At 48.0% G+C, this 24,231-nt stretch overlaps 1 pseudogene; it reads left to right on the top strand.

Moving 5' to 3' along the window:
• Positions 1-605: 605 nt before the first annotated feature.
• Positions 606-24,231, top strand: part of LOC147118473 (uncharacterized) — a 177,793-nt pseudogene continuing 154,167 nt past the window's right edge.

Raw genomic sequence — 24,231 nt, 5'->3', positions numbered from 1 at the left:
TGGGATATGGGCATCGCTAGCAAGGCCAGCATATATTGCCAATCCCCAGTGTCCCGTTGAGAAGGTGATGGTGGGCCTTCTTCTTGAACCGCTGCAGTCCGCGTGGTGAAGGTACTCCCACAATGCCAGGTGTTACCAGGTTTTGACTTGGCAACGAACGGTGATATTTGTCCAAGTCAGGATGGTGAGTGACTTGGAGGGGAACTTGGTGGTGATTGTGTTCCCATGTACCTGCTTCCCTTGTCCTTCTACAAGCTGGAGGTTGCGGGTTTGGGAGTTTTTGTCAAAGTTGTTGTCGAGCTGCAGACGTATAAAGTCTCTCTCCTTTGACCCCTCCCACTCCCACCTCTCTCTCTCTCTCCTCCCATAGAGGCCAGCGTCGTGTGTCGGCCCAGACCAGGTGGCAGGTTCCCTTCCCTGAAGGACATCAGTGAACCAGTTGGGATTTTACGACAATCCGGCAGCTTTCATGGTCACTTTTTTCTGGTGCTGACCCCACAAATGACCAGATTCATTGAGCTCAATTTCACAACCCGCCTTTGTGTTTTTGTGTGTTCTCTCTCACGCTCCCTTTTTCCTGTTTTAAATTCATTTTACAGGGTATTAGAAGGGGAGGATTTGAAGACGGGAAACTCAAACAAAACATCACATCAAGATCTGACAGAGTCACTTGATTCATTGGGACCTGAATATCAACAGATTTGAGCATGGAAGCAAAAAGCACTGTTCACAGCGGAGAGAAACCTTACACGCGTTCTCAATGTGGATGAGGCTTCAGTCGATCATCTGGCCTGTCGAGACACAAGCGCAGTCACACTGGGGAGAAACCGTGTAAATGTGGAGACTGTGGGAAGGGATTCAGTTACCCGTTTGAGCTGGAAATTCATCGACGCAGTCACACCGGGGAGACACTGTTCACCTGCCCCGAGTGTGGGAAGGGATGCACTCATTCCTCTGCCCTGCTGAAACACCGGCGAGTTCACACTGACAAGAGACTTTTTAAATGCCCGGACTGTGCGAAGTGCTATAAAAGTTCCAGGGAACTGACGTGTCATCAACGTGTTCACACTGACGAGAGACCATTCAGGTGCTCTCACTGTGGGACTGGGTTCAGGCGATCATCTGACCTCACTGTACACCAGCGCACCCACACTGTGGAGAGGCCGTTCACCTGCTCCGTGTGTGGGAAGGGATTCACTCAGTCATCCCAGCTTACTAAACACCAGCTTGTTCACACTGATGAGAGACCTTTTAAATGTTCTGACTGCGAGACGTGCTTTAAAAGGAAAAAGGATCTGCTGACGCACCAACGATTTCACACTGGGGAGAGGCCGTTCACCTGCTCCATGTGTGGGAAAGGATTCGCCCATTCATCCAAACTACTGAAACACCAGCATGTTCACACTGGGGAGAGGCCGTTCACTTGCTCTGTGTGTGGGAAGAGATTCACTGATTCATCCAACCTGCTGAGACACCAGCGAGTTCACATGTGACTGCAGAGGTTGGATTCTGCTGTTATTGCTGCTGTTAATCACATCCAGGACTGAACCATGATCATTCTGACAGTTGGGGTTTGTTTCTGCTGATGTTAATAACCCCTATAACTGGGCTGGAATTTAATATTCTGGAGACGTTAAACTGAGGCCCCGTCTGCGCTCTCAGGTGGATGTAAAATATCCCATGGCACTATTTCGAAGACGAGCAGGGGAGTTATCCCCGGTGTCCTGGTCAATATTTATCCTTCAATCAACATACCAAAAAAAGTAAGATTACCTGGTCATTATCATGTTGCTGTTTGTGGGAGCTTGTTGTATGCAAATTGGCTGCCACATTACAACAGTGACTCCACTTCAAAAGTACTTCATTGCCTGTAAGCGCTTTGGGATGTCCTGAGGTCGTGAAAGGCGCTATAGAAATGCAAGTCTTTCTTTTATAAATGTCAAATAATCAGCTTTGTTTAAAACACATTGTTGTAGATTTTCTTCTTTCCCACCTGAGTGTTTAGCATCACCTGGCTGGAGCTCAGAAAGGACAATCTGGGGGAGGATCGTACGGCGGGAACAGAACTTCAGCCTGGACACAGTCCTTCAGGGCCACACTGAGAGGGGCAAACGGCACTTTGGTCTTTCTCGCCTCTCTTCACTGACAGCAAAGTCCCCATGTGAGTTAATCTTGAGGCCTGTAAGAAATGTGTCCCAGCCGCTCCCTTCCATGGTTCAGAGCTCCTAGGCACGGAACAGAAGGCCCCTTTACAGGAGTCAGGAAGAACAACGGTGAATGCTGGAAACGTGCTGTCAAATCAGAGATTGGTGTAAAACTGCGATCTGCTCCTGACTGAAAGTGACACGGCAGGTTTAAGTTTCTCGTCTAAAAATCACAGGTAATTATTCCATGAAGATTTAACATGATTGTGTGACAGTCCTGAATCTACCATTTTAAGGCAGGCATTAACCCATTTAAAACAAACCTGTTTAAAATAAATTAACCAAAGCCTACATTAAAATAGCAGACGGAGGAGTTCACAGGAGCCTGTTAACTGCTGGTACAATTATACAACAGACATTTGATCTCCAGATAAAGAAGGACCTGCAGCGTGTTTCCAGGAATTCCCTGTTTTATTGATGTGTGTGTGTTAGACACCAGGATAACTAAAAATACACGACCCGGAACATTCACGGGGGTGCGATCCCGACAGTTACTCTGGGATCACTCCCACTGTGGAACTCCACCACTGACCCTGCTGAAGGTTGTAGGCTCAGGGAGTGGGGCCTCCAGGAGTGGACGGTAAGAAAGCTGGGTTGTATTAGATCAGATTTTATATGAAATAGAGTCATAAAAGTAAAGTCTTCCTAGTTTTATGTACATGTATGTTTAATATGAGTAAACTTTGTATTAAAGACCCGTGTCTAGTGAACTATTAGCTTGTAATCACCTCAGACAGAACAGGCTCTAATTATCCCTTTTAAGCTGAAACAGACCTCGTGTGAACAGAACCAGCAGAGCTGAGAACTCTGCCTGTGTGGACTGAGCGGAACTGTGAAGGCCATTTGTTTCTTGAAATGCCCCAGTAAAAGCAAACTCTGACATTGTTCTGACTCGCAGATTCCTCGTAGCTCCAATGAACAGGAAGCGGTTACTCGATGAACCCTAAACAGCCATCCAATGGAATGCTTTGTTTGATGAATGTCTTTCAGCTCAATGGTTTGATTGGCCGAGGTAACCAGGGTCACATGGGCTGTACCTGATTGGGCTTTAAATACAGGAACTGTTTGCAGCTTAGGTCAGAGAGCACCCCGGGAAGAAGAAAGCTGACAGCTACAGCCAAGGTGGAACATCCTTCGGGCTGTCCCTGGAGAGGGAGCACGCGGTGTCCGCCGGGACGCTGGAGGCCTTCCGTGACCGGTGGGCACCGGAGGGACTGGAGTCAATTGTCAACATCAGCAACAGTATTCGGATCTGATTTAATTATAATTGGGAGTTAATTGTTTGTGCCCCTTTAAAAAGGGGGCTCTCTCGGTAATGTGACATCGATTGATGACAATGTCATTCTAATTGGCATTTTGAAAGAGTCGAACATCCTTTCGTGCCTCTCAGGCTTGGCAATGATCAAAGTCTGAGTTCATGGATACAGCTTGTTAGATTATGAGTCTTACTATATAACTATAATATTGTAAATATTACAATAAATATTCCTTTGTAGAATCTCCCATGTAAATATTTTGCACTCATTTAGTATAGGAGTTGTATTACTGTAGAATCTACATATTAAAAATAAAGCCTGTTGTTGTGGTGAAAATAAATTCACATCTAAACCGTGTAAATGTAAAAAGATGCAGTTTATTATCAGAGCTCTGGGAGAAGAGTCTCAGACCACGCGGTCTGTGCGAGCACCTTCTTGTTCTCTCTTGGTCGGTACAGCTTTTATTCTATTTTCATCCAATCACATTGTATTACAATAATCACCTGATCACATTGTATTACAATAATCACCTGATCACATATGGATTCTGTTCAGTATTAGTAAAGGTTAGTTACATCTTACTATGCCTTTGGTCACAGGTCAAATTCCCATGACCCCTATATTCTGCTGTGTCTACAATTTTTAGCTAAAGCAGCATATTCCTTATCGCTTACGCAAACGCACATATTCTGTCTGGTCCCACAACTGTGTCTTATCTTGGTTTTTTGAAGCTTCTCACATTGTTCTTTGTTTAGTTTTGCCTCTTTACGTAAGTCAATTTTTATTGTGATATTTCTTATCTTATTCACTTTCACATGACCCCACTCCTTTGTTCTGAGATTAATTTTGCTAGCATCACTTAATTAGTGGTCACCTCGGCTGTCCGAATTCTGAGAGGTTCAATTTAACCCCTTCAATACAATAGCTAATTAATCCTCCCCTGCAATGATTCTGGCAGCTAGGCCCTCGTGACCCTTCTTGGTCTGCAACACTGGGCTGCAGGTCATAGGTTACAGTATCAACAACTCGTTTGTAACTGAGCCCCTTCTTTCTGTTTTGCTTCTTGTCTCTGTCACTTGGACATTGAGTGCAGTTCTACAAACTGCCAGACCATGTACTAGGCTGATGTTTTTTTTTCTACCTTTCCGAAACTCAGAACAACTATTAGTATATATATGCAAGCTGACTGCCAAATCTGTGAAGCCATTTTTATGTTACTACTTCTAAGTCTAGCTGACACTTTCTTAAATCTTTCTCACACTTAAGCACTAGCTGTGTGTAGCCTGGTGGCTATGCCTTATCTTATTCTTGTAAGGCTCCATTGTATAAAGTCCTTGAGCTGGGCAGACTTTTATCTAGCCACCTGGCTTCTCCTCAGCCCTTAGTGATTTCGCACATAACCCCCTTCTCTACAGTAATTTGTTTGCTCTGCATTTTAAACACTGAGAGGACTTGCTTTTAACCCTTTCACCTGTGCTCAGGGGGATTAAGGTGTGTGGAGTGTTTCATTGGAGATCTCGAACTCAACTAAGAATAGCGTAAAAGCTCATCAGGATTGTAAACAACTTCAGTCTGACATACACTCAAGATTGGTGTCAGTGACTGTGGGGTTGGTTTATATCAGACAGGAGGAGATTGGTGTCAGTAACTGTGGGGCTGGTTTATATCAGACAGGAGGAGATTGGTTTCAGTGACTGTGGGGTTGGTTTATATCAGACAGGAGGAGATTGGTGTCAGTGACTGTGGGGTTAGTTTATATCAGACAGGAGGAGATTGGTGTCAGTGACTGTGGGGCTGGTTTATATCAGACAGGAGGAGATTGGTGTCAGTGACTGTGGGGTTAAAAACATAAGAAATAGGAGCAGGAGTGGGCCATTGGGCCCCTCAAGCCTTCAATAAGATCATGGCTAATCATCGACCTCAACTCATGCTTGACTAATCTGGAATTTTTTGCGGATGTAACTGTTAAAATAGATAAGGGAGAACCAGTGGATGTGGTGTATTTGGACTTTCAGAAAGCTTTCGATAAGGTCCCGCATAAGAGATTAGCGTGTAAAGTTAAGGCACATGGGATTGGGGGCAAGGTACTGACTTGGATAGAGAACTGGTTAGCAGACAGGAAGCAAAGAGTTGGAATAAACGGGTCTTTTTCCGAGTGGCAGGCAGTGACTAGTGGGGTACCGCAGGGATTGGTCCTAGGACCCCAGCTCATCACAATATATATTAATGATCTAGACGAGGGAACTAGATGTAATATCTCCAGGTTTGCAGACGACACAAAGCTGGGTGGGCGTGTGTGCTGTGAGGAGGATGCCAAGAAACTCCAGTATGATTTGGACAGGTTGGGTGATTGGGCAGATGCAATATAATGTGGATAAATGCGAGGTTATCCACTTTGGTGGCAAAAACAGGAAGGCAGATTATTATCTGAACTGCAATAGATTGGGTAAGGGAAAGTGCAATGAGACCTGGGTGTCCTTGTGCACCAGTCGCTGAAGGTAAACATGCAGGTGCAGCAGGCGGTTAAGAAGGCAAATGGTATGTTGGCCTTCATAGCGAGAGGGTTTGAGTACAGGAGCAAGGATGTCTTGATGCAGTTGCACAGGGCCTTGGTGAGATGACACCTTGAGTATTGTGTGCAGTTTTGGTCGACTTATCTGAGGAAGGATGTTCTTGCCATGGAGGGAGTGCAGCGAAGATTCACCAGACTGATACCTGGGATGGCAGGAATGAAGTATGAGGAGAGATTGGGTCGATTGGGCTTGTACTCGCTGGAGTTTAGAAGAACGAGGGAGGATCTCATTGAAACTTATAAAATTCTAACAGGACTAGACAGACTAGATGCAGGAAGGATGTTCCCGATGGTGGGGGAGTCCAGAACCAGGGGTCACAGTCTAAAGATAAGGGGTAAGCCATTTAGGAATTAGATGAGGAGGAATTTCTTCACCCAGAGAGTGGTGAACCTGTGGAATTCTCTACCACAGAAGCCAATTCATTAAATATATACAAGAAGGAGTTAGATATATTGCTTAAGGCTAAAGGGATCAAGGGATATGGGGAGAAGGCAGGGACAGGGTACTGAGTTTGGATGATCAGCCATGATCTCATTGAATGGTGGAGCAGGCTCGAGGAGCCGAATAGCCTACTCCTGCTCCTATCTTCTATGTTTCTATGTTTCTAACTCCACTTTCCCGCCCAATCTCCATATCCCTTGATTCCCCTAGAGTCCAAAAACCTATCTATCTCAGTCTTGAATATACTCAAAGACTCAGTGTTCACAGCCCTCTGGGGCAGAGAATTCCAAAGATTCATAACCCACTGAGTGAAGAAATTCCTCCACATCTCAGTCTTAAATGGCCTACCCTTTATACTGAGACTATGACTCCTAGTTCTAGACAGTCCAGCCAGGGGAAACAACCTCTCAGCATCTACCCTGTCAATCCCCATCAGAATCTTGTATGTTTCAATGAGATCACCTCTCATTCTTCTAAACTCCAGCGAGTTTTTCACACAGGAGATTAGTGTCAATGCAGTGAAGTCTCTTGCAGGGTTTATCCCTGTGAAAATTCTGCTGGATAATCAGGAATGTGGGTACCGGGGATCTCCTGTGTAAATAATTGCAGAATCACAGAGGGATCTTTACTCGGGCTGTAACCCGTGCTGTACCTGCCCTGGGAGTGTTTGATGGGACAGTGTAGAGGGAGCTTTACTCTGGATCTAACCCGTGCTGTACCTGTCCTGGGAGTGTTTGATGGGACAGTGTAGATGGAGCTTTACTCTGTATCTAACCCGTGCTGTACCTGCCCTGGGAGTGTTTGATGGGACAGTGTAGAGGGAGCTTTACTCTGGATCTAACCCGTGTTCTACCTGCTCTGGGGGTGTTTGATGGGACAATGTAGAGGGAGCTTTACTAACCCGTGCTGTACCTGCCCTGGGAGTGTTTGATGGGACAGTGTAGAGGGAGCTTTACTCTGTATCTAACCTGTGCTATACCTGCCGTGGGAGTGTTTGATGGGACAGTGTAGAGGGAGCTTTACTCTGTATCTAACCCGTGCTATACCTGCTGTGGGAGTGTTTGATGGGACAGTGTAGAGGGAGCTTTACTCTGGATCTAACCCGTGTTGTACCTGCCCTGGGAGTGTTGATGGGACAGTGAAGAGGGAGCTTTACTCGGTATCTAACGCGTGCTGTACCTGCCCCGGGAGTGTTTGATGGGACAGTGTAGAGGGAGCTTTACTCTGTATCTAACCCGTGCTATACCTGCCGTGGGAGTGTTTGATGGGACAGTGTAGAGGGAGCTTTACTCTGTATCTAACCCGTGCTATACCTGCCGTGGGAGTGTTTGATGGGACAGTGTAGAGGGAGCTTTACTCTGGATCTAACCAGTGTTGTACCTCCTCTGGGGGTGTTTGATGGGACAGTGAAGAGGGAGCTTTACTTGGTATCTAACCCGTGCTGTACCTGCCCTGGGAGTGTTTGAACCTGCAAGTTAATAAGCCGAGGTATTAGCTAGAATCTTACACCCTAAGTCTCTCTGCTCCTCCGCTCCTTTCAAAGTTTTACCATTTCATGTACATTTCCTATGTTTTTCTTCCTCCTAAATCTATCGCCTCACACATCTCCAGTCTGAAGAACATCCATTTACCACGACTCTCTGTTTTCTGCCATTTACCCAACTTCCTATCCACGCTGCCCCACTCCCTTTAATACCGTGAGCCTTAATTTGATCAACAAGCCTCCCATCTGTCACCTTATCAAACACCTTTTGACAATCCATCTCCACAACACCCACTGCATTTCCTCCCTCACTGCACCGAGTGCGGCCCCAGGCCACATTATAAATACAGTGAACATTATCCACCCGCCTGCGCCCTCAGCAAAGGGGCCCCGCCCGCCCAAACTCCGGGACAGACAGGAAGTCAGGGAGCGTCTGTAAATGCAGGAGAAATGGAGACTGGTCAGGGAGTGTCTGTAAATGGAGACTGGTCAGGGAGCCTCTGTAAATGGAGGAGAAATGGTTACTGGTCAGGGAGCGTCTGTAAATGGAGACTGGTCAGGGAGCGTCTGTAAATGGAGAAGAAATGAGACTGGTCAGGGAGCGTCTGTAAATGGAGGAGAAATGGTGACTGGTCAGGGAGTGTCTGTAAATGGAGACTGGTCAGGGAACGTCTGTAAATGGAGGAAAAATGGTTACTGGTCAGGGAGCGTCTATAAATGGAGGAGAAATGGTGACAGGTCAGGAAGCATCTGTAAATGGAGGAGAAATGAGACTGGTCAGGGAGCGTCTGTAAATGGAGGAGAAATGGTGACTGGTCAGGGAGTGTCTGTAAATGGAGACTGGTCAGGGAGCGTCTGTAAATGGAGACTGGTCAGGGAGCGTCTGTAAATGCAGGAGAAATGAGACTGGTCAGGGAGCGCCTGTAAATGGAGGAGAACTGGTGACTGGTCAGGGAGTGTCTGTAAATGGAGACTGGTCAGGGAGCATCTGTAAATGCAGACTGGTCAGCGAGCGTCTGTAAATGGAGGAGAAATGGAGACTGGTCAGGGAGCATCTGTAAATGGAGGAGAAATGGTGACTGGTCAGGGAGCGTCTGTAAATGGAGGAGAAATGGTGACTGGTCAGTGGCTTTTATTCCCCTTATTGGACACAAGGCTCTTTGTCTCACAACACACTGGCTCAGATTTTAACAATCGGTTTACAGGGAATAGTGAATTGAAAATTGCAAAACTGAGATTTTTAGAATTACACAGGATTACACAGGATATACGGCACAGAAACAGGCCATTCGGCCCAACCAGTCCATGCCGGCTTTTATGCTCCACACGAGCCTCGTACCGCCTTTCCTCATCTAAATCTATCAGCATAACCCTCTATTCCCTTCTCCCTCATCTGCTTGTCCAGCCTCCCCTTAAATGCTTCGATACTGTTCGCTTCAACCACTCCCTGTGGTAGTGAGTTCCACATTCTCACCACTCTCTGGGTAAAGAAGTTTCTCCTGAATTCCCTGTTGGATTTCTTGGTGTCTATCTTATATTGATGGCCTCTAGTTATGCTCTTCCCCACAAGTGGAAACATTCTCTCTGTATCCACTCTACCTTCCATTCCACTAGGACCTTTCCAGAATCTAGGGAATTTTGGAAGATCACGACCAATGCATCCACTATCTCTGCAGCCACCTCTTTTAGAACCCTCGGATGTAGGCCGTCAGGTCCAGGGGATTTGTCGGCTTTTAGTCCCATTACTTTCTCAAGTACTTTTTAGTGACTGATATTAATTACTTTAAGTTTCTCACTCTCATTAGTCCCTTGGTTCCCCACTATTTTTGGTATCTCAACTTTCTACAGTGTAGCTCACGAATGGTCGGGACCTCTCGCCCTGACCGAGGTGGACGAGAAGCCTGCGCAGCCCCTCCGTGTCAAGTATGACAACGTGGACAAAGGTGTGCTGGGTAAAGTGCTGAGCTCGGCCCAGGAACTGACTGCAGCTGAGAGCTGAACACACAGGAACCGCTCCAGTGCCTGGAGCCAGCAACAAGAGGCAACAAAAGCAAGGAAGGCACAGAGTCCAAAAGCAGAGAAGTTATGATGAACCTTCATAAAACACTGGCTCGGCCTCAGCTGGAGTATTGTGTCCAATTCTGGGCCCCGCACTTTAGGAAGGATGTGAAAACCTCAGAGATGGTGCAGAAAAGATTTACAAGAATGGTTCCAGGGATGAGGGACTTCAGTTACGTGGATAGACTGGAGAAGCTGGGATTGTTCGCCTTTGAGCAGAGAAGGTTGGGAGGAGATCTGATAGAAGTGTTCAAAATCATGAGGGGTCCAGACAGAGTAGATAGAGAGAAACTGTTCCCATTGGCAGAACGGTCAGGAACCAGAGGATATATTCTAGGGATGTTGGCCTGAACGAGAACACTGACGTTGGTGCGCCTATCCTGCCAATGGATTTGCAGGATCTTGCGGAGGCAGCGTTGGTGGTACCTCTCCAGTGCTTTGAGGTGCCTATTGTACATGGTCCATGTCTCTGAGGCATACAGGAGGGCAGGTATTACTACTGCTCTGTAGACCATGAGCTTGGTGCCGGGTTTGAGGTCCTGGTCTTCAAACACTCTCTTCCTCAGGCGACCGAAGGCTGCACTGGCACACTGAAGGCGCCGTTGGACTTCGTCATCGATGCCTGCCCTTGTTAACAGTAGGCTCCTGAGGTATGGAAAGTGGTCCACGTTGTCCAAGGCCTTGTCATGGATTTTGATAATCGGGGGGCAGTACTGTGTGGCGGGGGCAGGTTGGTAGAGGACCTTTGTCTTACGGATGTTTAGTGTAAGGTCATGCTCTCATACGCTTTGGTGAAGGTGTTAACGATGGTTTGGAGTTCGACCTCTGAGTGAGCGCAGGCGCAAAATCTACAGACAGATCAGATACACAAATCTTTAAAAGTTGGAGGATAAGTTTATAAAGTGGTTTAAAAATGTTACCCGAGGTTTTTTATAAATGGGGCGTAGAAAACAAAACCATCGGTTCGGCTGCAGTTAGAATAAGTTTTGGGAATCTTACACTGGGAAGGATGTCGGGGCCACAGAGAGGCTGCAGAATAAATTCACTGAGGTTATACCACGGATGAGAGGCTTTAGTTATCAGAGAATCATAGAATGATACAGCACAAAAGGCGTCCATTCGGCCCATCATACTTGTGCCAGCTCTTTGGGAGAGCTATCCAATTAATCCCACTCCCTTGCTCTTTCCCCATATCCCGGCAAATGTTTTCCCTTCAAATATTTATCCAATTCCATTTTGAAAGTTACTCTTGAATCTGCTTCCTCCACCCTTTCAGGCAGTGCATTTCAGATCATAATAACTCGCTGGGTAAAGAAATGTTTCCTCATGATGGCCTGTCTGCAGTGAAGCGCCTGTTTGAGTTTCTAACTGAGGCGAACTTCTCTTTCCCAGGAGGAGAGACGAGAGAAACTGGGGCACTTCTCATTAGAACAAAGCAGGGTGAGAGGAGATGTGAGTGAGGTGTTTAAACTTGATCAACGACACCAACCAAAATATCAGAGACACTCCCTGTCCTTCAGGACCTGTGTCCAGGGGAGAAGCTGATGGGTTTATCAGATCATCTTTGGGTTAAATGTTGTGCTCGTGGAGCTGAGCCCCTAGTGTCAGCATCAAACACTCTCCAGTCGGGTACAGCACGGGTCAGATACAGAGTAAACCCATCAGCTGCTCCTCGACACAGATACCGAGGGACAGGGAGTGTCCGGGACAATGACATTTCTCACTCAATAATAAGGTATAAATTGATCCTGTACCTCTCCCCATTAATCCTGGGCTCCACACGGGGCGAATCCTGCTCCTGTTTCCCTTCCTGTAACAGCACTGAGCTAAACCCAGCCCATAATGAGCAGGGCTCAGGGAGGTTGGTTGCTAGGCACTGCAGTGATGTCATAAAGCAGGGCCATTCAGCCCAGCTGGTCGTCTCCTTGTCCCTTTAAAGGTGGAGAGCCGGGACACCCTGTCTCCAAACACATCCCACCTGTTCATACTGAGAATCCCCGGGGAAGGCCCAAGGCCCAGAGTGTGGAACACAACCAAGGGGGAAAGAGGAGGAGAGAAGGGGAGGTAAATCAAGGAGTCGGGACTCAGGGACACAAAGCTTCAGTTTTAGAGCCTGCAGACTTCAGGAGGGGAAGACTGAGTTCAGTAGTTTTCAGATCCAGGGAAAGAACAAGGAGCAGATGGGGAGACTGGTGTGGATTCCAGCACAGTGAGGCTGTAGGGGGAGGGAGATTGTGTCAGGCCGTGTATTAGGGGTGTAGGAGGGACAAGAGAGGAAAGGTCAGAGGAGCAATTACTGCAGCAGTGCCCATAAATAGTGAGAGAGAGAGAAGGTGGGTGTAGTGTATGTAACTGTTCTACCTTTAAGAGAACTATTGTATGTAACCGTTCACCTTTAAGAGAACTATTTTAGGTGTGGCACTACTTTATCTTGGCTGCTGTATACTGTAATACCGACGGTGACCACACCGGTATATAAGTGCTGTGTCAGGATTTATTGGGCAGATTCGCCCTGACCTTCGAATAGTAAAGTCCTGTTAAAGTTACTCTTGTAGTCTGTGTATTAATTCGCCATAATACCCACAGACTTTACAGTGGCGACGAGTTCGATCTTACCCTGCGGCAACAATACTTCCGAAGCAGTTAACGAGCATTGAGAAGAGGCACCCGCCCTCGTCGTTCTGCTGAGAGAAAACTCGAGTCTGCAGAGCAAGGAAGAAGGAAGAATTCAGACACGAAGCCTTCCATCAGCAACAGGCACTGATTGTTCCTTCTGCCACGGTGGTGAGTGAGCCGATCAGCACGAGAAGCAAGTCGGCCACGGTGACTGTGAGTAAAGGGAAAATAAAAAATAAACGGAGGATAAGGGCGGTGAACTCGACCACGGTCGGGGGGAAAGGAGCCGGACAGAAGTCGGGCCCAGAGGCGCTGAGACTGGGGCAGCGTGGAGCACGGAAGCCACGGTACAAGCGGGCTGGGAGATGCAACGGCGTCGTGAGACAGCTAGACCGCGACCGGCGAAAAAGGCCGGGCAGCTACCGAGGCCACGAGGCGCTGCGACCGGGATCGTAAGGCGCGGGAAGATATAAAAATAAATAAACCGCGGGGAACTCAGCCGCAGCCGGGGAGGAAAGCACTGGACTGCGAGAGGGCTGGGAGGCGCGATTGGAGTGAAAAAGGCCGGGCAGCGACCGAGGCCACGAAGCGCTGCGACCAGGATCGTAATGCGCGGGAAGATATAAAAATAAATAAATCACGGAGAACTCAGCCGCAGCCGGGGAGGAAAGCACCGGACTGCGAGAGGGCTGGGAGGCGCGATTAGAAGCCGCTGAGGGAGAGACAGAGCCCGAGCGAGCGGGAGAGACAGAGCCCGAGCGAGGGAGACTGAGTGAGATCCAGCCAGCGGCTGAAACTGTTCGCCGTCAACGGGTTGTACCCAGCGCCGGTTGCCCTGCCGAGAAAAGGGAACAACAGAGCCCGAGCGAGGGAGACTGAGCGAGATCCAGCCCAACGGCTGAAACTGTTCGCCGTCAACAGGTTGTACCCAGCGCCGGTTGCCCTGCCGAGAAAAGGGAACAAGGAACGCACTGAAGCTGACGCGCAGGCTGCGAACCCCGAAAGCCAGCAGTCGTCGCCCGAGGGAAAAGCTTACCCCTCCCACCAGGGGAAGAAACGCGGGAAGCCGCCAGTAGGCGGGGAAGACGACAGAAGCGGGAAACCGCCATTTTGAAAGTGGGCGGGGGAAGAAGACAAGCGCGGGAAACCGCCATTTTGAAAAAAAAAGTTAAAGAAAAATTTCGTGTTTGTTTCACAGAATGATAGTGAGAGATAGTGAAGATGCCTAAGCATGGTAACATCAACAACTTCGATTCCGAGGTGGAAGATTGGGCCACGTATCGAGATATATTGTGAGGCCAATAAGATAGCAGATGATGATAAAGCTCTCACCTTATTAAACGCAATGGGGGCAAAGACATACGGGCTATTGAAGCATCTTCTATCACCAGCTAAACCGGCGGATCAGACTTTCGCTAATATTGTTGCTGTCCTGAAGGATCATTTGAACCCCACACCACTGATGTTGGCGGAACGATTCAAATTCTATGCGAGAACACAACGGAAAGAGGAAAGCAACGCGGAATACTTGGTCGAACTGCGTAGACTAGCGAAATACTGCCAGTTTGGGGAAAATCTGACAGAGGCATTGAGAGACAAGTTCGTGTGCGGGTTGTCGAAGGAAGGAACACAAAAGCGTCTGCTAGAAGAGAACGATCTCACGCTTGATAAGGCTGTCCTTATTGCAGCATCGCACGAAGCCGCAGCGAGAGGCACAGTGGAAATGCAGCTGAAGGCAGCGGTACTCAGTGTGGATCAAATTACTTCGGGTACATCGAAATGTTATCGTTGTGGGAAGACAACACACGACCAGAACCAATGCTGGTTTAAAAACCAGGAATGTAGAAAATGTGGCAAACTTGGTCACATAGCTAAGGTATGCCGGTCAGGAAAGAAGACCAACAACAACAACAAAAAGTCACCGCAGGAAAAGTACAATAAGGTACACAAGGTGGCTGAGAAGAGTTCAGATGAACAGAATTCGGATTCAGACCCAACCGTTCAGGAACTGGGTAGTCTGAGAATTCACAATGTGAGTAAGGAAGCTGACCTGCAAACTATCTGGGTCATGCTAAAAATAGCCGGAGTCCAAGTGAAAATGGAATTGGACACAGGATCAGCCCTATCAGTCATAAATCGAAGGGATTACAACCAGCTATTCTCACACATACCCTTGAGAGATACCAAGATCGTATTGCAGACATACACGGGGCAGAAAGTATACCCCAAGGGAAGGATAAAAGTCAAGGTGAGAGACAGGGGCAAAGAACACCAAGGAATGTATTTATATGTACTACCTGAAGGAGGTCCACCACTTCTGGGATGGGAGTGGATCTGGGAAATAAACATGGAATGGCACTATTTAAAAGCAATAATGAGTGAGAACTCGGTGAAGACAATCAGCTCAGACTCTGAAACGGATGACGATAAGACCAGCCCAGGTGCGAAAGACAAGTTTAAAATGGACTTGCTGACTAAGGTTGGAAAAACGAAGGAGTGCATAAATGCTTATGCTTCAGAGGAGAACAAAGTTTCAGAACAGAATTCCACTGAACAACAACAACATAGTTTGACAGAGAATTCTGAGTCTGTCCAGTTTACAGATATGCACAATTCTGAGGAACACCGGGCTCGAACTCAACTCCATTTCAAATTACAACAGCAATTAGAACAATTGAGTTGCCGTCTCGAACAAGAGATGAAAGCAATGAAAAAGTTCTGTGACACAGAGTGGGAGAACCTGGAAAGACAACAGAAACAGGTGATGGAGAAAAAGGAGCAGGAGCACACAAACCGTCGGGGCAAGGAGGCCAAACGAATCAAAGCTGATTCGGTTTCAGAAGGTGCGTGCTTTAATCTGGTGGAGCAAGAGGTTCAGCAACTGAAAGCGCTTGTTAGCGGATTGCAGGCAGAAAAGACTGATTTGGTCGCCATGAACTCCGAGCTCCTACTGAAGTTGGGTGCAGCATCACCGGACGATTCAAGTGGGGAAATTCGAATGGTGGAGGCTGCGGATGATGGCGAAGTAGAAACAGCAACGGAGCCCCAGGGCAAGGTTATAAACAGCCCTGCAGCTACTGGGAAACGTATGAGGTCAGAAGAGTTAACGGTCAGCCAACTCTTTCATATGCTGAAGGACCAGACTCTGAAAGGGGAACAAATTGAACATGAGTTTAAATCTTCAAAGGAGAGGGGTTTGGAGTTAACGGTCAGCCAACTCCTTCATATGCTGAAGGACAAGACTCTGAAATGGGAACAAATTGAACAGGAGTTTAAATCTTCATAGGAGAGGGGTTTGGAGCTCCCAAAAGTTATTGAAATAGCTGAGGTTGCAACACAGACTGAGAAGATGGCAGCAGAGCAACCCTTGGATGCCAAAAGTACGCTGACTCACGTCAATGTTGAACAACAGAAGGTTGAAACAGCTGCTGCAGTAGAGGGATTGAATAGTCCGATCAACCAATCTCTAAATGAAGTTGAAGTATTGAAATCACAAATGACGTCATTAGTAAAAGATTTGCAGGAAGCCCAGAAAAAGCTGGATGAAGCTGAACGCCTGAAGAAGTCTCTTCAGGAAAGATGTCTGGATTTGGAACAAAAGCTGGCTAATGTCCAGCTGGGTATGGAGGAAATAGAAGACCCTCTCACTGGCCTAGCTCAAGATGACACCGAATATTACCATGACCTGTTGGACGACATCGAATATTACGATGACCTGTTCTGCCCAGCTTGTGATGAAAACTCCCAAAGTGCAGAAACCATGAAGAATCACAAAAAGTCTAAGGAACATCGGGAGATGGTGGCGCTACTACGGAAAAAGGAGGACGAGAAGGAGGAACTGTGCATGTAGCTGGCAGCTGACAGTGGAGCCCAGAGAGTCTCCAAGAAGCAGAAAAGGAAAAGATGAAGCAGAAGATGATGATCATCTGGACCATCATCATCACTAGTAGATCACGCACGGGGTCCCTTCGAACGGAGCCAAATCAGTTTGGAAGTAGAAAAACTTCCCAAGGTACTCAAGTTTTTACAAACCAACAATGCTGGTTCAGAAGGACGGAAGTTCAAGCTGTTAAGTCCAGTGAAGGACTATTGGATGAGTCACTCCAGCAACGTGAACCGACTACACCACAGGGAACTGCTACACCACTGAGGTGTTGTCAGGACCGAGTCAAGAAGCACGGAAGGCGCATCCACCGAGATTGAATCTGTGAACTGTTTTCCGCAGAGACTGAATCTATGAACTGTTTCCCGCAGAGACTGAATCTGTGAACTGTTTCTGCAGAGACTACATCTGTGAACTGTTTTAACATGAAGTTGGATATATGTTATGATGTTATGTTTAATGGGGAATACGTATGTTGTAAGCTAAAAAGGGAGGATTGTAGTGTATGTAACTGTTCTACCTTTAAGAGAACTATTGTATGTAACCGTTCACCTTTAAGAGAACTATTTTAGGTGTGGCACTACTTTATCTTGGCTGCTGTATACTGTAATACCGACGGTGACCACACCGGTATATAAGTGCTGTGTCAGGATTTATTGGGCAGATTCGCCCTGACCTTCGAATAGTAAAGTCCTGTTAAAGTTACTCTTGTAGTCTGTGTATTAATTCGCCATAATACCTACAGACTTTACAGTGGGGGTTCGAGTGGACCAGGGACAGTCTGTTGAACTCTCTGTTTGCTGTGACCAGTTTTCCTTCTGCTAAAAATGGCCTCCTGTAGCCCAGTGACACAAACAGCCCATTAAACTCCACCAATGGCCTTTGGTCTGGTGAGGTCTCCCTTTGTGAAACATCGGCTGTTGTTAAAGCTTTTCATTCGGACACGCTCACACTGAGAAATGAGCTGCAGAACTGCCGACACCGTCAGCTTTAAGGAGACGTTTCCCTTTGGAGATCGGATTGTCCATTGAGTTTGATTAAACTGATGTTAAAGTAACAATGCTGCTTTGCCCCGTGACAATAACAGATTATCAGAATATTTCCCATAGGTTAAAATCCAATGTTACAGGGGCTCACTGCCCTGGAGGGTTGAAGTGGGCCCTGTGATATAATAGAATTTTCTGTCCTGTCAGACTTGGACATCTTGTAGATCCATCTTTTAACAAGTTGTGGGAACTCAGTTCTCAGATGGATTCCACTCAGTTTGTAACAAGTCCTCAATCAGCTCGTCTTATTGTCGAGACATCAAGGACTCGACACACTGTGTGTGTGTGAAACAAAGCTCATTTATTTGACATTGATACAGATTAAACTCCAGCCCAGTTATAGGGGTTACTAACATCAGCTGAAACAAACCCCAACTGTCAGAATGAACATGGTTCAGTCCTGGATGTGATTAACAGCAGCAATAACAGCAGAATCCAACCACCGCAGTCACTTGTGAACTCGCTGGTGTGTCAGCAGGTGGGATGAACCATTGAACCCCTTCCCACACACAAAGCAGGTAAACGGGATCTCCACGGTGTGAGTGCATCGATGAATTTCCAGCTCATACGGGTAATTGAATCCCTTCCTGCAGACCCAACATATACACGGTTTCTCCATGGTGTGGGTGTCCTTGTGTCTATCCAGGTTGGATGATCAGTTGAAGCCGCGTCCACACACAGAACATGTGTATGGTTTCTCCCCGCTATAAATGGGGCAATGTTTTTTCAGGTTCTGTAACTAGTTAAAGCTCTTTCCACAGTCAGTGCACTGGAACACTCTCACTTGGGTGTGTCTCGGTGTTTTTCCAGTCAGTGATGTTTGAAATATTTTCCCACAGACAGAACAGACAAACATTCCTCCTTCCACATTCAAAGGGCTGATGATACTCAGCCTGTTACTTGGATTGGACTTGTCTCCATTCCCGTGCCGAGGGGATTGCTGTACCAGACGGGAGGGGCAACATTTGGGGACTCTCGATTCTCCACCAATTCCCATTCCCCTTCTTTCTGGTGGATAATGGAGGTGCCACTGTGTGTAACCAGCCAGAGTCAGCACCTTCAGGGGAGGAGAGGGAGGGGAACCAGTGAGTGTAGAACTGAACCCAGACAGAGTCAGCACCTTCAGGGGAGGAGAGAGAGGAACCAGTGAGTGTAGAACTGAACCCAGCCAGGGTCAGCACCTTCAGGGGAGGAGAGGGAGGCGAACCAGTGAGTGTAGAACTGAACCCAGCCAGAGTCAGCACCTTCAGGGGAGGAGAGGGAGGCGAACCAGTGAATGTAGAACTGAACCCAGCCAGAGTCAGCACCTTCAGGGGAGGAGAGGGAGGGGAACCAGTGAGTGTAGAACTGAACCCAGCCAGAGTCAGCACCTTCAGGGGAGGAGAGAGAGGGGAAACAGTGAGTGTAGAACTGAACCCAGCCAGAGTCAGCACCTTCAGGGGAGGGAGAAAGCCGAGCCGGAAGGAAAAGAACATTGGAGCTGGTGCGATGGGTTTGGATTTCAGCGCAGAGGGACGTAGCGTGAGTGAGAGGAGAATTTACAGTTTTGGGGAACAGGACAGGGAAGAATGTTCTGAATTTCTATCCTGTACTTACATGGCTGACTTTTGTAAACTCCTTTTACAGGGTATTAGAAGGGAAAATATGCAAACGGGAAACATTGGCCTTTATTACAGGAGGATTTGAGTATAAGAGTAAAGACGTCTTACTGCAGTTATATAGGACCCTGGTGAGACCACACCTGGAGTACTGTGCACAGTTTTGGTCTCCTTACCTCAGGAAGGATATACTTGCCATAGAGGGAGTGCAATGAAGGTTCACCAGGACTGGTTCCTGGGATGGGGGGATATTGTCCTATGAGGAGAGATTGAGTAGACTAGGTCTATATTCTCTAGAGTTTAGAAGAATGAGAGGTGATCTCATTGAAACACACAAAACTCTCAGGGCTTGACAGGGTAGATGCAGGGAGGATGTTTCCCCTGGTTGGGGAATCTAGAACCAGGGGTCACAGTCTCAGAATAAGGGGTCGGACATTTAGGACTGAGTTGAGGAGACATTTCTTCTCTGAGGGCGGTGAATCTTTGGAATTCTCACCCCAGAGGGCTGTGGAGGCTCAGTCACTGCGTATATTCAAAACAGAGATCAATAGATTGTTGAATATTAAGGGCATCAAGGGATATGGGGATAGTGCAGGAAAGTGGAGATGAGGTAGGAGATCAGCCAAGATCTTATTGAATGGTGGAGCAGGCTCGAGGGGCCGAATGGCCTATTCTTGCTCCTATTTCTTATGTTCTTATGAAACTCAAACCAATCACATCAAATCAAGATCTGACAGTCACTCAATTCATCAGTTCCTGAATATCATCGGCCTTTGAACGTGGAAGGAGAAATGTTTGTTCTGTCTGTGAGAAAAGATTTCAAACATCAGTGTGACTGGAAAAGCACCGAGACACACATACCTGAGTGAGAGTGTTCCAGTGCACTGACTGTGGAAAGAGCTTTAACCAGTTACACAGCCTGAAAAAACATCGCACCGTTCACAGCGGGGAGAAACCGTACACGTGTTGTGTGTGTGGACGAGGCTTCAACTGATCATCCAACCTGGAGAGACACCGAGTTCACAAGTGACTGCAGGGGTTGGATTCTGTTGTTATTGCTGCTGTTAATCACATCCAGGACTGAACCATGTTCATTCTGATAGTTGAGGTTTGTTTCTGCTGATGTTAATAACCCCCATAACTGGGTTGGAGTTTAATATTTTGATATCTGTCAAATAAATCACCTTTGTTTCAAACACACAGTGTGTGGAGTATTTGATTTCTCCATGATAAGAGACTAATTGATGTCCTGTTACTGACTGCTCCATTTTTGGGCCTTTTCTCCTTTCTAACTCTAGATTATTTCAGTTCTCATACCTTCGGTTACTCTCATGGACAAGTCCCAGCTCCCCATACATTCCAGAGTGCCTCTCCCAGCCTTGGTATCCAGGGAAGGTATCGGTAACATGCCCGGGATCACTAAACACAAAACCCAGTCTTTAATCATTTTCAGTTACTGGGCTTAGCGTGTGACCCACAGCATCTTTCTCACCTTCGATGTGTGAATAGAGAATCACGCCTACAAACCTGGTTTTAAATTTAATTCCACTCAGAAAATATATTTAACAAGTAAACACGTCTCATCAACTAATGGACAAAAATCCAGAGGGGAGATGAGACATTTTTCACTCAGTGAGTTGTTGTGATCTGAAATGCACTGTCTGAAAGGGAGGTGGATGCAGATTCAATAGTAACTTTCAAAAGGGAATTGGATCTACTTAAAGGAAAAGTTTGCAGGGCTGTGGGGAAAGGGCCGGGGAGTGGGATTAATTGGCAACTCTTTCAAAGATGATCACGGCCCTATAAGGCAGCTCTCTATTCACAGGAGAAAGGCTGATATCTAACTCCCCGAGAATAGAGAAAGATCCCAACTCTCTGAAACACCTTGAATTATTTCTAAAAGCCTTTCAAATGCTGACAGATTCCTTCCTTCTTTTGAAATTCCACTTCCGTGCGCCGGGGGTGCAGGCAGTGCTGGGCACAGAGGGAGCAGCAAACCGGGTTCAGAGTGGGCTCGCTGGGTGTACCTTACCCGGGGTTTTCTGATGAGCAGTAAACCGGGTTCAGAGTGGGCTCGCTGGGTGTACCTTACCCGGGGTTTTCCGATGAGCAGTAAACTGGGTTCAGAGTGGGCTCGCTGGGTGTACCTTACCCAGGGTTTTCCGATGAGCAGTAAACCGGGTTCAGAGTGGGCTCGCTGGGTGTACCTTACCCAGGGTTTTCCGATGAGCAACAAACCGGGTTCAGAGTGGGCTCACTGGGTGTACCTTACCCGGGGTTTTCCGATGAGCAAACCAGGTTCAGAGTGGGCTCGCTGGGTGTACCTTACCCGGGGTTTTCCGATGAGCAGTAAACCGGGTTCAGAGTGAGCTCGCTGGGTGTACCTTACCCGGGGTTTTCCAATGAGCAGTAAACCGGGTTCAGAGTGGCCTCGCTGGGTGTACCTTACCCGGGGTTTTCCGATGAGCAAACCGGGTTCAGAGTGGGCTCGCTGGGTGCACCTTACCCAGGGTTTTCCGATGAGCAGTAAACCGGGTTCAGAGTGGGCTCGCTGGGCGTACCTTACCTGGGGTTTTCCGATGAGCAACAAACCGGGTTCAGAGTAGGCTCGCTGGGTGTACCTTACCCGGGGTTTTCCGATGAGCAAACCGGATTCAGAGTGGGCTCGCTGGGTGTACCTTACCCGGGGTTTTCCGATGAGCAGTAAACCGGGTTCAGAGTGGGCTCGCTGGGTGTACCTTACCCAGGGTTTTCCGATGAGCAGTAAACCGGGTTCAGAGTGGGCTCGCTGGGTGTATCTTACCCGGGGTTTTCTGATGAGCAACAAACCGGGTTCAGTGTGGGCTCGCTGGGTGTACCTTACACGGGGTTTTCCGATGAGCAAACTGGGTTCAGAGTGGGCTCGCTGGGTGTACCTTAACCGGGGTTTTCTGATGAGCAGTAAACCGGGTTCAGAGTGGGCTCGCAGGGTGTACCTTACCCGGGGTTTTCCGATGAGTAAACCGGGTTCAGAGTGGGCTCGCTGGGTGTACCTTTCCCGGGGTTTTCCGATGAGCAGCAAACCGGGTTCAGAGTGGACTCGCTGGGTGTACCTTACCCGGGGTTTTCCGATGAGCAGTAAATCGGGTTCAGAGTGGGCTCGCTGGGTGTACCTTACCCGGGGTTTTCCGATGAGCAACAACCGGGTTCAGAGTGGGCTCGCTGGGTGTATCTTACCCGTGGTTTTCCGATGAGCAGCAAACCGGGTTCAGAGTGGGCTCGCTGGGTGTACCTTACCCGGGGTTTTCCGATGAGCAGTAAACCGGGTTCAGAGTGGGCTCGCTGGGTGTACCTTACCCGGGGTTTTCTGATGAGCAGTAAACCGGGTTCAGAGTGGGCTCACTGGGTGTACCTTACCTGGGGTTTTCCGATGAGCAAACCGGGTTCAGAGTGGGCTCGCTGGGTGTATCTTACCCGGGGTTTTCCGATGAGCATTAAACCGGGTCCTGAGTGGGCTCGCTGGGTGTACCTTACCCGGGGTTTTCCGATGAGCAAACCGGGTTCAGAGTGGGCTCGCTGGGTGTACCTTACCCGGGGTTTTCCGATGAGCAGCAGACCGGGTTCAGAGTGGGCTCGCTGGATGTACCTTACCCGGGGTTTTCCGATGAGCAGTAAACCGGGTTCAGAGTGGGCTCATTGGGTGTACCTTACCCGGGGTTTTCCGATGAGCAAACTGGGTTCAGAGTGGGCTCGCTGGCTGTACCTTACCCGGGGTTTTCCGATGAGCAGCAAACCGGGTTCAGAGTGGGCTCGCTGGGTGTACCTTACCCGGGGTTTTCCGATGAGCAGCAAACCGGGTTCAGAGTGGGCTCGCTGGGTGTACCTTACCCGGGGTTTTCCGATGAGCAGTAAACCGGGTTCAGAGTGGGCTCGCTGGGTGCACCTTACCCGGGGTTTTCCGGTGAGCAGTAAACCGGGTTCAGAGTGGGCTCGCTGGGTGTACCGTACCCGGGGTTTTCTGATGAGCAGTAAACCGGGTTCAGAGTGGGCTCACTGGGTGTACCTTACCCAGGGTTTTCCGATGAGCAGTAAACCGGGTTCAGAGTGGGCTCGCTGGGTGTACCTTACCCGGGGTTTTCCGATGAGCAGCAAACCGGGTTCAGAGTGGGCTCGCTGGGAGTACTTTACCCGGTGTTTTCAGATGAGCAGTAAACCGGGTTCAGAGTGGACTCGCTGGGTGTACCTTACCCGGGGTTTTCCAATGAGCAGCAAACCGGGTTCAGAGTGGGTTCGCTGGGGGTACCTTACCCGGGGTTTTCCAATGAGCAGGTGAATAAGACCGTTAAAAATAGCAAAGCAAGCACTGGGCTTCATTTCTCGAGGGATAGAATTGAAAAGTCAAGAAGTTGTGTTAAACTTGTGTCGAACCTTGGTTAGACCACACTTGGAGAACTCTGCACAGTTCTGGTCTCCATATTATAAAGAGGATATAAAAGCACTGGAGTCAGTGCAAAAAAGATTCACAGGGTTGATACCAGAACTGAGAGGATGTACTTATCAGGAAAGACTGGACAGGCTGGGGCTCTTTTCTCTCGACCTGATAGAGGTCTTTAAAACTGTGAAGAGGTTCGATAGGGTGAACGTAGAGAAGATGTTTCCTTCTGTGGGGAATCCAAAACTAGGATAAATATCAGACAGTCACCAATAAATCCAATGTGGAATTCTTTAACCAGCGAGTGGTGAGAATGTGGGACTCGCCACCACATGGAGTGGTTGAGGTGATCAGCACAGATACATTTCAGGAGAAGCTCGATAAGTACACGAGGGAGAAAGGAATAGAAGGATCTGCTGATAGGTTTGGATGAAGAGGAGCAGGAGGAGGCTCGTGTGGAGCAGAAACACCGGCACAGACCAGTTGGCCCGAATGGCCTGTTTCTGTGCGGCAGACTCTCTGTAACTCTGTGAATTCCTCATCCCTGTGGGAGCCGATATTCGTCGAAAACTGCTTCTTGGGTATTTCTGAAAGTCAATATTAGTGGAGACTGAACCAGTCACACGGCTTGGTGTCAGATTGAATTATTCCTCTCTACAGCC

The sequence above is a fragment of the Somniosus microcephalus genome, chromosome 4 (assembly GCF_052327205.1).
Source record: "Somniosus microcephalus isolate GS21.2 chromosome 4, FLI_Smic_1.0, whole genome shotgun sequence".
Classification (NCBI taxonomy): domain Eukaryota; kingdom Metazoa; phylum Chordata; class Chondrichthyes; order Squaliformes; family Somniosidae; genus Somniosus; species Somniosus microcephalus.
Note: the sequence above shows the minus strand (reverse complement) of the source record. Positions and strands in the feature narration are given on the sequence as shown.